Genomic DNA, 16836 nt, shown 5'->3' on the forward strand with positions numbered 1-16836 from the left:
AATAGGGCATATTGTGTGGAAATATAAATCATGTCAGAAAAATAACTTTTCCTTTTTCACCACTGCGCACCCAGATGTCACCAAACTACAGCCGAAAGGCCAAATTCAGCCAGGCACTGTTTTTATACAGCCCTTAGCTGAAAGTGTTTTAAAATGATTTTTTAAAATGAAGGGAATTTAGCATTTTATGGAACATGAAAAACTATATAAAATTCGTGTTTTCATGTCCATAAAAGTTTACCAGAAGGTAGCCAAGTCCATGTATTTCTATGTTGCCTGCACTGCTTTCCGGAAGTTGAGCGGCTGCTGTGGAGCCTCGCTATGGGTGGCAAAGACTCAAATATTTGCTACTTGGACCTTCCTGGACAATAGTCATCAGACTCCTGCCAAGAAAGAGCTGCCAGAAGAGACAGACGCACACCTGGCACCTGGCTAAGTGTCCGCGCGCAGGTCTGTGCAGAATATCTTAAGGCAGGAAGAATATATAAACACATGTAGGTTATTTTTTCACTAGAAGAAGAATCAAATATCTTTAAATCATAAAAAGTCAGTAAAATTGTGTTTCATTAAACCAATGAATACAATATATAAATGACTGGCACCATTACTGCACTTTAATGTTTATAATACCATGAATAAAAGAATTCATTCACAGGAGTAAATTTTAGGCTTGCGGGACTACAGTTAGTGAAAACTTCATCTGCTTTTCTTTCTTTCCATTTCTGAAAATTGTTCCCTTCTAGACTGGGCTGAATTCTCTTATCTTTCTTCCCTTTTAATGGCAATTTTCTTAAAGAAAATCATTCTATATAATTGATCATTTGACCTATGCGTTCAAGATTGCCGACTGATTAGTTCAAGTGCAGAGATGGCTAATACTGGGAAAACACCTGTAATTTGAAATATCTAATGGCAGTTCTCTCCGTAATGGAGGTATGCTTCTGGAAAGAAATATTATAATTATCTGTCGACCCTTGGTCACTAAGTTCACTTTACTTCAGGTCATTGATTTTCCCTGAGGAGAAAGTGCCTTTGAACCCATCCTATCCATTTCCCCTAGAATTTTGTCAAGTGTATAAGTATGTAGATTTTGATGCTGTCATTTTATTGTTCTTTTTTGTTGGCTATGGGTTGGTGTGTGTGATTAGTTATCCCCCTGATTTCTTTAACTTGAAAAGATCACTGCTCATACCCTCCCAGTTACTGAAGAAAAATAATAATAATAATAATAATATGTCACTTCAAAAGAATTTAAGGCAAAAAAAAAGCAGCCATGTGACAAGCTTTCAAGATACAAAAGGTGTTTTGCTTTGTTCTTTTAAGAGCCTTTTGTGTCCTGTTTAAAAAATATGGTGTTTCAAAATTTCTCCATATAGCAGCTACAAGTTGTGCTGGAAGGGGCCCTTGGTTACATGGCTAGAATTGTCACGACTCATTTGGCGAGAGAGAGGAATCAGCCCCAGGAAGAAGCCCTCCTCACTCCTGTCTGGGCTGGGCTTTCCTTCCAGCTGGTGTTTGCAACTGCCAACGCCATCCCCAAGTGGAGAAGTTCCTCTTAAATATGGGTTAATGACTTTGTAAATCTAGCGCCTTCGGCAAAATTAAATGAAACATTGAGTCATTCATCTTAAGCATCCTTAACAATTCAAAGCTTCGCGGTATACCCAGAACCAAGGAATTTGCATAACTCCTGCTGAGAGCCCCTTGGGCCAGATTGTGCTAAGAATACATGAGCTGGAGGATCTTTGGGTTCTGGCCTCTGGGAGCTGCGAGGGGGAGGACCAGAGGTCACCAACAGACTCACAGCCCCTTCAGAGGGGGCAGTCACCTGTGAGGCTAGTGCCAGGTGGTCCGACTCCAAACAGCTTCTTGCTATGGAAACCCTGCGTTATATAAAATACTGCAAAGATGTGTGTCTACCACACTTGTCAGCATCCTGTAAACAAGGCCTCCTCACAATATGTTCCTTGTATCATAGAGATAGGTACTTTCACTAGCATGCCTTTGATTTAAGTTCTGGCTGATAAAAGTGATCTTCCGTTAATCATCGGACACTCTTGTCTTTAGGTGCGCATCCAGGCACGGCGCCTGAACGTTCCAGGTTTAAGCTCACGCGAGGGTGAAGTAGTCATCATTTAATAATGTCCATACTGCTCCATGTTTTGATTTAATTGCAAGATGTTATCAACCACAGTGAGATGTGATACATCAATTTTGTTTTTAGTTCCAATGTGGGGACTCTTAGCTCTTCAAAGAGTAGCTTAATTTTTGTTTGCGAAAAGGAAACCCGTCCTACCTGAAAGGAACTTTTACTGAGGGAGTATTTGCTACCTTTAGTTAGTAACCACTAAAACTGTAAGGATATAGAGATGATAATTTTCTCTTTCATATTTTAACCAACAAGTACTAAATTATCATCAAGATGAAAAGAAAGAAGTTCAAATTTAAGGAACAGGCACAGGATGTCTTCAGTTTTATATCTACAAATTAACAAAATAGCCATAGTCTCTCTGTTGTCTCCCACAAACACTAATAGAGCCCCTGCGAAGGGTCAGCGATGGTACTGAAGATATCGAGATGAATTTGACAAAGTGTTATAAAATCCGGCCCTTCGCTTGTACTGCCAGACTCAGGGGGAAATGAGGAAAAATGAATTTGTGGGTTAGAGGTTACAAGAACAAAAATAGTTTTCTACAAAAGCATGCGTGCGGGTGGGAATTTACTTTCTAGTTTTCTAGGCTGGTTAACCTTTGTAACAATGTTCATAAAGGTAAGTTTTTGTAAATAAGCTGCACATCTCAAACTCAGATTGAGAATGGTTTCTGCACAGTATTCAACTTTTAGAAGTGTAATAACCTAAAAATGGAATAATCTAAGAAGATATCATGCGCCCATTCATCGATTAAAATATTTTTTGCATATCCAAAGGAAAATATTTTCTGTAGATTTTTCCACCCCTCAGAAACAAAGACAATGACATTTTCTTTATTTTTCCAGACAGAGTCAGATGATTCTTGTAGTCTTCACTCAAGCGCTCCATTCCAGAAACCTTAAAATCATTGCCCAGAACATAGAAATTTCTCAAGAAAATGTGAAAAATGACCTTCTGTGGGCCTTGTCATTTTGCCTTACTTAATTTTTGCTTGCTGGAGCAAAGAGCATTTTTCTCTGGTGCACACAGAGGGCCCCAGGGCCGATTCCAGGCCTCAGGCTTTTGCAGGCAGCCTCAGGCTTTTGCAGGCGGCCTGGCTGGCCGGCCTGCGGGGAAGGTGGGGAGGGTTAGGCTGCCCCCCACCCCCTCACTCCACACCCCATTGCTTTGCCCTGCAGGTGCACCCAGAGTCCAGGCACAACAGACCGCAAATTAATTTGCTTTCTTATTTTACAGTAGACAGCAAAGTAGTTATAGACAAGCGATCAGCAAAGTATCGAATTCCTTCCGATAAAGAGAATGCAGATTTTAGCACCTGTATTATTTTTCTATACATTCCTAGAACGTTATTCCAATATTAATAGCAACAATAGGAAATACTAAATCTTCCATGTAGTAAAATGCAAGAAGTAAAAGAGTTTCAATTCCCAGGAATTAATCCGTTTCCCTCGAATGAACTTGTCCTGTTTGTACCCCATGCTCACGGTGGCGTTTCTCAGTAATCATGTGTAATAGATTCGTAGAAAAACATTTTAAGGGTCCTTGCTATCGGTATGATCTCTTAATATATCTGTATTCAGATTCTGTATATCTTTACAAAGGAAACGATATCTTCTGTTTTTTAAATAAGTGATATTAAGGACTTAAAATTTCATTGTACTAATCATCGTCAATGTTAGGAATGTGGTTTAATTCTATTTTGTAGGCATTTTGAGGGAGTAGAAACAGGAAGAGGGAGAAGAAGAGATAGGTGGCCAAAACGGATAAAATCATGGTGAAATACAAAGAGAGAAGGGGATAGGCCAATGAGGAGAACGGACAGGTAAGCTCGGAAGAGGCTACAGGTAGGCCTAGAACACGTGCTAGAAGGAGGAGGAAGGAAAACATGACGTAGGAGAAAACCGTGTAAGGTTCAGTCGATATTATCTGGATTTTGTTTAATAATAACCATCAGAGAGTCACGACTTTCCTGAGCTTCTCTTTGAAATGCTTACTAGTCAGTACTGATAGCTGTTTGGGGTCTTCCTAATGTTTAAATTGTGTGCAGTTCTACGCTCCTAAGCATAACTTGGATACACCCACCTCCCACGCTGCAGGCCTCTCGCATGCTCTGGTGTCTGCTTTTCCAGGCCGAAGACGACAGACACACGGCCTAAAAATGTTAATGTATGCGCTTGCACAAACATGCACACGCACAAATAAACAAGGAGAAAGGCATTCTGTTAACTGACAGTAAGAAGAAGAATGGGCAAACACTGTGATCAGCTTGCCTGCAGCCACTTGGCATAAAATATAAGTAAGATGCCATGGCAGGAGCAGAAGTGGCTGTCAGCAGAGCAAAGGACAGAGCGCACCTTCCCTGCAATGAGGAAAGGAAGGGTCGGTTTTGCAGAGGAAAGGGGAAGAGAGAGGCAGAGAGGGAGAAAGGCAGATGGTAAAGGCGAGGGAGTCCGGGAACCAAGCGCAGTTCTGTGATGCGCCTGTTGAATGTGTTGGCTTGCTGCTATTGTTCTGCCTCTCTTCACAAGTCTTCAAGAGGTCCAAAGTGTCCACAAGTGCCCGCAGTAGGAATTACTTTTTTTAACGGAAACTGAGACACTCAAGCATAGAAAGAGCATATATAGCAACTTAGCTCAAGGAGTAGAAAACATCATTACAAAGTAAATCACCCCATGCCCACCCCTGCAAAAATCCAGGACACGTTCAGGGAGGACTTGACATCTATCACGTGTAGAATTGCTCGGGATTATCTGGTCTCCATCACTTGTACTTAAATTTCTGAGGAGTTTGATGCTACAATATCACATATTTTTCTATCGGTATGATCTCTTAATCATATAATTTCTATCAGTATAATCCAGAAGTAGGACTATAAAGTTATTTAGAGTTTAGTTTTGCTTTGGTTTTCCTTGTCTCATCTGTTTATTTCCTTTTGAAAAAGTATATTTTATGTACTTACTTTTAGACACAGGGGGAGGGAGGGAGAAAGAGAGTGAGAGAAACATCGATGTGAGAGACACACATCCATTGGTTGCTTCTTGTACGTGCTCCAACCCAGGGACTGACCTTGCAACCTGGGCCACGTGCCTTGACCAGGAATCTAACTGGCAACCCTTTACTTTGCAGAATGATGCCCAATCAGGCCATTGAGCCACACGGGCCAGGGCTCATCTGTTCATTTCTCACAAGATCTACCTGAATGTTGGATCCACAGTGGATGTGTCAAAACAGAGTGTTTACATGCATGTTCATCACTGAAGGCAGTAGGCTGGGCATTCCTGCTCTGGGGCGGTTGTGTTCAGGCAGCAGAGGTGGAGGAGATGAGCATGATAACCATGTGGACCCTAAGGAAGAACAGCCTGTTGACTACTTTGGAGGAGGGTGAGGGCTTGCCCTTGCATGTCAGTCCAACATGGGTTTGCAGCTCAGCTCTTCATTTGAGCCCAGGGCGATCTCTTTAACGTTTTGTTCCTGTAGCGTATGGTTGATAATATTTTCTGCTTCAAAATTTTAGTGTGACTATTACAAGAAATAGCAGCTACGATATTTTAAGCACACTCTTTGGTGCATAAGTACAGAGTAGCTATTATTGGTGATATTATTAGTATACAATACAAAAAAATCTCAAAACTAATGGGAATTTAGAGTTTAGTATATTCCCCAAATACAAAGGAAGTAAAATTTAAATTATGGGCCCTGGCTGGTGTGAGTCAGTGGATTGAGTGCCAGCCTGCAAACCAAAGGGTCACTGGTTTGATTCCCAGTCAGGGCACACACCTGGGTAGTGGGGCAGGTCCCCAGTTGGGGGTGCACAAGAAGCAACCACAATGATGTTTCTCTCCCTCTCTTTCTTCATCCCTTCCCTGCTCTCAAAAGTAAATAAACAAAATATTTAAAATTTTTAAATTATGCCTTAAAGAATGCATAGATTTTATAGAGAAGGAAATAAGAACCTTCAGATATGAGAAAAAGTGTATACAAATGTAGTAATCAACATGGCACAGATTTGGGGGGGGGCACGGTGGTTGCTACCCAGTGAAAATTCAGGGTAAATAGAAGTTTGTAATGGCAGGAATTGAGGTCAGGTATGAAGAATGGGTCTGGGATATGGCAGACCTTGAACTCCAGGGGAATGTTAGCCCAGTAGGATGGGTCAGCAGGAGCCATTCTATATTTCAGAGCATGAAAATAATATACAGTGGTGTCAGGAGGTTTAATCAGTTGTGTTATGCAAGAGACTCTCTTTGAAGAGAAGACTGGAAGGCTCTGCAGTTACCAGGGAGTGAGGTGAGGAGAACTTGGAATACTTTTGGCTGCAAGGAAACAAAGCTTTTACATAAAGCTATAATTCTGTATGTTACAGAAGGGTCTATAAGAATCCATATGTACAGAATAATAAATGAGAATGCTATGGGTAAAACTGTGATGAAAGAAAAGTATTATGGTTCAGGCATCAACTTTAATCAAGTGTCCTTAATTTATTGCTGAAGGACCTATGAATTAGTGGATAAATACTGCGTACATCATATGTGGTGAATGAAAGCAGGGTTTTTGTGTGTGTGTGTGGGCTTGATGAATGAGAAATTGGTACCACTGGATAAATAATACAACCTCAACTTAATGGATTAAGACAGAGAGCATTAACCTAAATAGATACAACGTTGAGAGTCGCACTACATTAAAATTTAAGAACGTTACTCAAAACAGACTCTCTTTAGGCCCCGTATTGTACAAAACTGTTATCTTTTTAATACTGAAAATAATATGGCTAGTTGATTTTTATGGAAAAAGAATGAGTCTTTTAGGTTGACTGTAAAATTTCAGGTTATCAATTTCTCAAAAGCAGTGAATTTATGAATTTAAAAGTGACACTCACCTCCTTTAAGGAAGAGTTTTGAAACATACAAGTTGCATCTCATAATAAGCACTAATTAGAAATACAAGCCACTAGGACTTTGCAAGGGATTTATTATTATTGTGCACTGATGTTCTGAGTGTCTTGACAGCTAAGACAAAAAAAAAGGAAATATGTTATGGATTTTATCATGTTTATCAAAATTATATTATGAAACTTGATCTGCAGACTTTTGTGCTTGTATCCAGATCCGTACTGTTCACTGTACACGTGTTTATCTTTAACCTGGATTTTACGGACATGCCGTTCAAGTTCAAGACAGTCATTCCATGTGTTCCTTATAAAGGTTAAGAGGACTCATTTCAGCAGTCACATTTCCTAAGATAATAGGAGATCCCAGTTTCCCAGGTCAACAAAATCGAAGTTAATACTACAAGTAATGAGTATAATTTAGAGGTAGAAGCAGGTGGTTTGATGATTTTTTTGACGTTTCTGAAATTTATTTGTACTCTGTGTCACTTCATTTGAGAAACAGTGAAACTGACTCAGGATTCATTTGAGAATAGAAGAAAACAATGATCTCTTATTTCTTTCGGATAGAATTTTATTTATCTCCTTTCCATTTAGAAAATCAGTCTGGTATCACTTGAACACTGACTGAATGCCTACGAAGGTCACAAGTTCCATGGGCCACCCCAAAATAAATACATGTGTGTATTCACAAAAGCATTAGGAACTTTCTGGAAGGAACAAATACGGACCCAGGAGGGTATAGCCCGTGTGCCTGGTGTGGATGTAGTCAAAATACTGGGGCGGTGTTGTGATGGAAGCTAATGGTAAGCCTCTTCTCACTTGGAGAAAGCAGGTGGTTATGGTTGAGCCATGAGTCCTGTCCCCATTCACATTTTTAGCAATTTCCCTTCTGGGCAAGTCAGCACTCTGGGCTTGGCAAGAGGACAGCCTTTCATTCACTCTGAGAAACGAGCAGCTCCGTGTGGAAACAGGCTTGTTTTCCACCCAGAGAAAAGAGCGTTGTCCTGGGTGGTTTTGAAGTAGTGATGGTAGTAATTGAATCATTTCTGGAGGCCAGCAAAAGAGACAATTAATCATGCAATGGCTGGACAACTGTACTCTGCAAAGCAGAGAGCTTTGAGGCATAGAGTGGGACGTTTGCTGCATGATAAAATAAAAGGAATTGAAATAAACAAATACCCAGTTCTTTTACCGTCTCAGATGTTTATTTTGTTGTTGTCTGTCGATGAATTTAAGGCATTATAACATGTCGACTTCTGAACCCATGAGGTTGGAAAGGCAGGACTTAATGACAGAAATCTTCTACTAAGTTGGAATGGTCTGTGTTCATTCATTCACTTACTCCAAGAAGTCTCAAGTGCCTACTACATGACAGAAATATTAATAGTTAATGCATAGAGTATCTATTGTATTCCAGACATACTATGAATCACCTTACATGTATTAACTCAATTAGTCCTCACAAGGAGACTTTGAGGTAGATTACTTTCCAAAACTTATGCAAGGAGAAAATGAGACACAAAGAAGCTATATAATTTGCTCAATATTGCATAGCTAATGAGCATCGGAGGTGGGGCTTGAAAAGGCATTTAGACATTGGAGTCAGAACTCTCAAGAATAAATAATTTACTGCCCCTTGAGTTCTGAGTGATGGGCTGAGGATGAAATGTGGACCAAACCACTCAGTTCCCATAGCCCAAGTCCCTGGACATAGAACTCTTTATCATCGTAATGATCTCGTTATTTATTATTCTTGATAATAAATTGTTATTACATTGTTATTACATTGCTGTCACATGTACTCTATTTGCATGAGTAGAAATTCATCGCTAGAGACATGCTTCGTGTTCGGACAGGTGAAAAGATTCCCCCTCCCCAAAAGAGCTAGGGCCTTTGTCACGCATGTATGATTCGACAGGAGTTGTGCATTTCCTGTAGTAGAGCAGACACGCTTGTTACTGTGGGCTGGTCTTGCCCTCAAGAGGCTTAGCTTCTAATGGTTGAAACGGACACGTGCCCAAGTGTGATCTAAAATAATGCTGTGCAGGATGTAGAAGAGGGAGCAGCCGCTCTGTGTGTGTGTGTGTGTGTGTGTGTGTGTGCATGGGTGTGTGTGTGTCATGGGAGACAGGAGTGGCGATGCATAAGAGTGACTGGAGTCAGAAATGAGAGGGCAAATTTGGGCATAATCTTTAAGTGTCTTTCTTTTTAGCCCTGGCCTGTGTGGCTCAGTGGATTGAGCACTGGCTTGCAAAGCAAAGACTCTCAGGTTTGATTCCCAGTCAGGGCACATGCCTGGGTTGCGGGCCAGGTCCCCAGTTGGGGGCACTCAAGAGTTAACCACACATTCATGTTTCTCTCCCTCCCTTCCCCCTCTCTAAAAATGAATAAACTCTTTAAAAAATACTTTTTATTTTTAAAGATAAAATAATTAAGAGGATAATAAACCATTGTAAGCAATTTGCCAGTCTCACACACCCTCCTTTATAGTTTAATGTAAATGTGAAACACCAGCCTATCTTCCACGTCCAATGTTAATACTGAATTTTAAATTTTAAATACTGAATACCAGCTAGAGAACTAGATAGAAGAAGCACCTTGGCCACCCCTGGAAATGACTGGGAGCATGGTTTGGGTTAAGATAACTATGCGATATTTCTCCACTGAGCTTCGAAATGCTAGAAATGTTTCCCATTTGAACTTGGGAGACAGCCATTGTAGGACATTTTTGCAGTGTCTCCGGAATGAGTCATTTGTCTGAAGAGTGTTCTCTGGGCTGCTGTGCAAGCTCGTGTAGGTTGTGCCCTGAAGGAGGGGCGTGTGAGCCAAAATAAACAGAAGTTCACTCCCCCCCAGGGCATGGAGGGTGCATTTCTGATCTGCAGTGAGGCGTCTTCCGGGCCAGTGACCCCGGCTGCAGCAACTGAAACTCAAAGCCTTTCCTGGGGTGTGGGATCTGCTCACTGATTCCAAATCGGACTTCTGGCCATGAAAGGGCGCTGTAATTTGACAATCTGAACTGGCTTCAAAGAAATACCTTGGCTGCCATTTGACATATAATTATGATTCTAGTACTAGTATAAATATGTCATTGGGTAATGGCTGTGCAAAGTGGTGTTCTGCGTGATCATCTCGTATCATGTTCGATAATACTACACACTGTCGAAAATTAAACTTGGTGTTTTTAGTGCCAAAATGAGGAAAAACTAATCAGAATGCCAGCAGGTACAATATCTCTGAATGAAAATGCCACATTCAGACAGCTGTTTGTATTCTTTTTGTACATGGCCTGCATAGTTAGTATGATAAATATGAGCAGAATTTCCACGCTGACATTTAATTAAAATGAAATTACCTATCATTGTTACCCACTACACAGAAGCTATTATTTATGTTGATATTATTCTAATACCGTCTTAGACTGAGATTGAATTTGTTTCAGTGGTTTTTATGAATTGAATTATTTCTTATTACTCAGTTTTTTTTTCCAAAAAAAAAGCAAGGGAGTAGATGATATTGCATTGTGCAGAGATGTAGCCTTTTCCTCTTTGAAGAGTTAAGAGATAGAAATTGAGTAATTCTGTGTAATTGTTATTGCACACCGTTTTCCTAGTTTGTCTCTTTGGCTTTGTTAGATGTTTTGGTACTTTCAGTGTGTCCTGAGCTGTTTTGCATTTTAGTATCTGAGCTAACATTGAGATTTTTTTTTTGAACAACGAATAGCCCTCTGTCAAGTCTCCCATTTTGTTATCACTGTTGTGACTACTTTAACTTACTACAGTCAAAATAGCACTTTGTAGTCAGTAGAGCAGTGATATTTATGGTCTGTCCATCCATCCATCCATCTATCCATTCATCTATCTATCTATCCATCCATCCAGCCTCCTTCCAGCCCCCTCCACCTATTATGTACTGTGGATTTCCAGGCATAACTTATACCTAAGCTAATTGAGTTTTGTATTATACATCTTTTTTTTAACTAATGGCAATGCAAATTTCTTAATATGCAATTCAGAACACCCAGATACCAGATTGGTATTTTAACAGTTGTGTCTGTTGGCTGTTACAGACACAGCGTGACACTGTAAACCTTTCTGCTACAAATGTTTCCATTTCATCTAAGGACACAGCACGCAGTACAGTCCAACAGGAAGCCATGTCTGTGGTTTACACTGTCCCGGACTTTCTAAGTGAAGCAAATCAATTCACTGTGATTCTGAAGGTTATTGGTATTCCCCCCAACCCCCTTAGGATAGATAGTATTATATTTATAACGAAGCAATAATTTGCCACAAGGATTGAGCTCCAGTAATGTGGTTCTGAATTTTAAGACTAGACTTTGCTTCCCCTTAAAAGCCATGTATATCTTTTCAATTGGACAAATGGAAGCGAAACACATTTCTCTGGTTCAAACCCATTCTCAAGTTTGAGTGTGTACAGTGTAGTGTAAGTTAAAAATGGTTGACCAGTTCCTTTCTACACAGAAAATAACTAAAACTGCAAATACTATGCTTAATTTTTAGCTGAGGGGAAATCCACTGATTCCACAATAGAACATATAAATCATGTTAAGTATTAATTTATTAGATGGCATAGACCAGCTGGGGAGGAAAGAGGAAAGGCAGTCAATATATATTATATAAATAGCTACCCCATTCAGTTGATTAAAAGCTGGTTGGTATTATATTATCCGTTTTAAGTTCTTGTAAGGGTTTTCAATGAGAAGAAAGCATGTCATTCCCCCACTGCTCACCCTACCCTGAGTTTACCTGCAAGAGACGCTGAGCAACATATAAACTACCAGCATGTTATGACCTACTTCTCTGCCTTCTGAACATTCGAGATAAACCAACAGGACCCATGGAATTCTTCTTTTAGCTTCCAGGACCTCAAGTAACTTCCTAAAAATTTTTTTTAATTTTTTTTAATATAAATTTTATTTAGTTACTTTTCAAGTACATTTTTTTTTAATCTATTTCTCCCATCCCACCCCACCCCCCCCCCCGGTCTCCCCCCCCCTCCCTCCCATTCCCCCCCCCCCCCCCCCAGTCCTCATCCCTGTGTCCTTCCTATTTGTTCCTCAAAATCCCTCCCCCTTTTTCCCCTTAAGTTCCCTTCCCTCTCCCCTCTGGTCGCTGCCCACTTGTTCTCTATTTCAGCGTCTTTGTTTTTGTTCTGTTTGCTTGTTTGTTTTATTCTTTAGCTTCCTGTCAAAGGTGAGATCATATGGTATTTGTCCTTCAATGATGGAATTCTATCAGCAGAGAGAAAGAAGGAGCTAAAATTTTTGACATTAAGTCACTTCAAAGGAAATGTGTGATAAGTTTAAATGTTAGAAATTGGTGCTGATAGGTGAGGGTTACTTGAGGAGGAGTCTTGCATTTTCAGAATCCCAGAAACACCAGTGACATGCATTTTTTGCAGTGTAGCATTATTGTACGGTTAGGTTCCAACATGTGGGCAGTTTCTGACTTGTGTTTATTTACATTTTGTTTATGAATTTGTGTTTTAATTAGTATGCTACAGTACAAGAATTCAGCTTTGTGCTATCAATTATGACTAGCCTTGGGTTAATTGCTGTATTTAATTTCCTATAACAGCTACAGCTTTTTGCAACTTAGAACTGACTTAGAATGAAATAATTCTAGTAACAAAAGGAAATAGATTGACATGGACCCAACAGAAATTTATCTGTTGTCTTTTTTTTATAAAGAGAAAATGAACCGATTGGAAAGAATATAGGCACCCCACGTTCATTGCAGCGTTATTTACAATCGCCAAGATCTGGAAGGATTCCAGTTGCCCATAAATAAATGAGTGGATTAAAAAAAAAAAAGCTGTGGTACATTTACACAATAGAATACTGCTCAATTGTAAAAAACAGAAGGCAGCTTACCTTTTGCAACAGCATGGGTGGACCTGGAGAGTATTGTGCTAGGTGAAATAAGCCAGTCAGAGAAAGACAAAACACCTTATGATGTCACCTACATGGGGAATCTAATGAACAAAGTGACATAACAAATCAAACAGAAGCAGATTTGTAGATACTAACAGCTGTCAAAGGGGAGGGGAGATGAAGGGCTGAGTCAAAAAGAAGATGATGGGATGAAGCAGAAAAACAAGAGCGACCAAACAAACAAAACTCTTAGCCACAAACACCAGAGGGAAAAGGGGATGGATGGTAGGAGCGTAAAGGGTGGTAGTGGTAGAAAGATACTTAACTTGGGCTGTGAACACACAATACCATATACACATGATTCGTCATAGAATTATACACCTGAAACCTATCTACTTTGATAAACCAGTGTCACCTTAATAAAGTCAATTAAATAAATAACATGTTGCATCCTAAAAAAAAAGAGCAAACAAAAAAGTGCTTGTAATTCGAGACATTGCTGTTTATTTGAAATAATAAACAGCCTCTCAGTTAAGACACAGTTGCTTATCTTTCTTAGTTCTTTTAAACAAATCAAGTAAAGTATAGCCAGAAGTAATGTGATTATATCTTAAATGACTTAATTTTTTGGTGACAGCTTAATCTTTTTGAGTTCATTTAAATCAGAGAGGCCATTTTGTATATTAATTTGTGTTCATTAGATCTGTAATTATTTGTAGATAATGATATACCCCTTATTACTTCGTAATATTTTTTATTAACTTTTTTCTTTCCCTCCGTTTAAAGAGACACAACCTGGGCTTCACTTCCTCGTCAGTTATTGAAATAAAGTAGAGAAGGAAGAGGTTGAATGAATAACCCAAGGTCAAATCGCATGTCTTACTGGAATCTTATGTACAGATGCCAAGCCCTGTACTCTTCTGTTGATGTTGCACTCTTGGAGACCCAGATGAGCCAGGCAAAGAGGAAGTAAGAGTGATATTGGTTATTGAGATAAGAAACATAAACCAAAATGGAGCACTGGGAATTAGGAGCACCGAACAGTGGGAAAAGCTGAGTAGGATAAAACTCCTGTTACCGCCCTCGCCAGCGTCGCTCAGTCAGTTGGAGCATCACCCCCTAAGCTGAAAAGTCACCCATTAGATGCCCGGTCAGGTACATGCCTGGGTTGTGGATTCAGTTCCTCTTTGGGGCACATGTAAGAGGCAACCCATTGATGTTTCTCTCTCTCTCTCTCTAAAATCAATAATCATGTTGAGAGAGAGAAGAAAAGGAAGGAAGGAAGGAAGGAAGGAAGGAAGGAAGGAAGGAAGGAAGGAAGGAAGGAAGGAAGGAAGGAAAGAAGAAAGGAAAGAAAAGAAAGAAGAAAGAAAGAAAGAAAGAAAAAAAGAAAGAAAGAAAGAAAGAAAGAAAGAAAGAAAGAAAGAAAGAAAGAAAGAAAGAAAGAAAGAAAGAAAGAAAGAAAAGAAAAGAAAGAAAGAAAGAAAGAAATATCATCTTTAAAAAATCCTTTTGCAAATCCACCCGTAATGGGCGATAACCATAGTATGGCTGTGTTTGTCCATAAGATTGCTCGACTTGGTTGTGAGGTGTGCTGTGTATACTTCAGGGATAAACAGGATAGGGTATATTTGTAATTGCTTCATATATTATATATGTTAGATATTCATAATTGCTTTGACATGTGATAAATGTATTCAGGAAAACGTTCTTCACAAAAACTGCTCACTTCAGCCTCCCTGTGACTCCCCCTAGCTCCTGCTCTCTCCCTGAGCACTTGAACTCTGTTCTGTCAAGGTGGCCCTGCTCCCCTACTGTGGGGGCCTCAGGCACCCAACGGAGGGGCCATCAGGACAGGCAGTCCAGTGGCCTGGGGGCCTTGTTCAAAGGAGGACTTTTTCTTTCTTCCCTCCCTTGCTCCCTTCCTCTTTCCTTCATTTCTTTCAACACATATATTTCAAATCAAAGTGCAGTCTCTTCATCAGATGGAAAAATTTATTGTTTAGCACTTTACAGTGTGGATACCACCACTTCCTATCTCTTGCAGTGGTAAATATTGGTAGGCATTTGCATTTTCTTAGTCCCTTTTCATGCATTTGTATACATTTTAATACTGGCATGTCATGATGTTGGAATTTTCCTCTGTTCTAGGAATCTTTAGTGATGTAATACATTGAAATTAGAAATTCAATGAGAAGTTCCTCAAACAATTAAACATAGAACCAGCTATCCTACTTCTGGGTGTTTATGCAAAGAAAACAAAAACACTAACTAAAAAGGATTTCTGGACCCCCATGTTTGTTGCAGGGGTTATTTACAATAGCCAAGATAAGGGAGCAACCGGAATGTACATCAGTGGACGAATGGATTAAAAAAACAAAACATGGCATAGCCGTGACCAGTGTGGTTGAGTTGGCTGGGCATTTTTTTTTGCAATGCAAGAGGTCTCCCCTTTGGTCCCCTGTCAGGGCATTTGTGGCCTCGGTTGTGGTCCCCAGTCGGGGTGTGCGAGAAGCAACCGATCAATGTTTCTGTCTCATTCTGATGCTTTTCTCCTTCACTTCCCCTGTCTCCAATAATAACAATAACAATCATAAAATCTTTAGAAGGCTTGGGTACAGATGATGGAAGAGACTGAGCATCCAGTTTTTAAAAATATGTGGTATAGATACACAATGGAGCATTATTCAGCTATGAGAAAGAAGGAAGTCTGACCATTTGCAGCAACCCAAGCTCCCCCAAGCTTGGGGAGCTGTCATGTTCAGTGATACAAGGCAAACAGAGAAAGACAGGTACCAATGATCTCATTTATATGTGGAATCTCACACCTGCCCCTCAAGAGAACACAAGACCGTACGTAGATACAGATAATAGGTAGCAGATTGGTGGTTGCTGTAAGCGTAGTTGGGGTCTGGTAGAGGGTGGGCAAACAGGGTGAAAGGGGTCTAAATGTAAAAGCTTCCCATGATAAAATCACTAACCCACGGGATGTCATGTCCAGCACAGTGAGAACAGTTCCTAATACTGTATTGCATATTTGAAAGTAGCTAAGAGATTGATATTACAAGTGCCCATCACAGTTGCCTTTCTAAGAATCATTAATAAAATGCACAGTTGTTCAGACAGCACAGAAAGCCAATCGTGCATACTAAAGTCTAAGTTCTAAAGAAGTACAAATTCAAGGTGCTTCCCTGCCTTTCTGACTGGTGTTTCTGAGAATCCTTCCAAAACTTGCCAATAATGCGAGGTCTAACAAAAAAATGATGTCTGTATTTATTCCTTTTCTTGCATGTTGTGCTATATCTGGGAGGGTTTTTTTCCTCCCTTAAATTTTTTGGTGCTCCTTTTGAAGAGTTCTCTCAGCACAGGCAGTTGATTCTAGTAAACATGCACCTATTGCATGAACTGGAAAGAACTGTTCTGTTTCCATAGTCACGCACTTTTGTTTTCTAAAACAGGAGGTTGCTAACTTCCTCCATTCTCCACAGCTGGTTTGAAACTAAGCTGTCCTTTCCTAAATGACGCTTTTGTTGTGAGGCCAGACTTGCCCCACGATTGCTGGTGCTGTTATACTCACAGACGGAATTTCCAAAATTTCAAGCTCCCGTTGCGCATGTCAACTGTTGTTAAAGAAGCACACATGGTGAACCTATGGAAAACAGTGTAATGCTGTTTCGGGGTAGTTTGTATGTGAGGAAGATAAATTGAATATGTTTCACTGCAGCGCTGGTTGTAAAACGATGATCCGTGTGGTTATAAAACGCGTAGCAAGATGAATCCGGTTTTACATATTTAGTGCCTTTTTATTCATATTTTTTCATATCAAAAAGGAACTATTAAAATGTCCAGAAGTCTAACATGTTAAAAATATGAGCTCTCATCTCAAAGCAGATGCTGTCT

At 40.0% G+C, this 16836-nt stretch overlaps 1 protein-coding gene across 1 annotated transcript in view; it reads left to right on the forward strand.

The window, feature by feature from the left end:
- CNTNAP2 (contactin associated protein 2) overlaps positions 1-16836 on the forward strand; it is a 1645556-nt gene that overhangs the window by 153604 nt on the left and 1475116 nt on the right. The gene's annotated exons all lie outside the window — the stretch shown is intronic.

This window comes from Artibeus jamaicensis, unplaced genomic scaffold (genome assembly GCF_021234435.1).
Source record: "Artibeus jamaicensis isolate MK-2021 breed Jamaican fruit bat unplaced genomic scaffold, CSHL_Jam_final contig_718, whole genome shotgun sequence".
Lineage (NCBI taxonomy): Eukaryota > Metazoa > Chordata > Mammalia > Chiroptera > Phyllostomidae > Artibeus > Artibeus jamaicensis.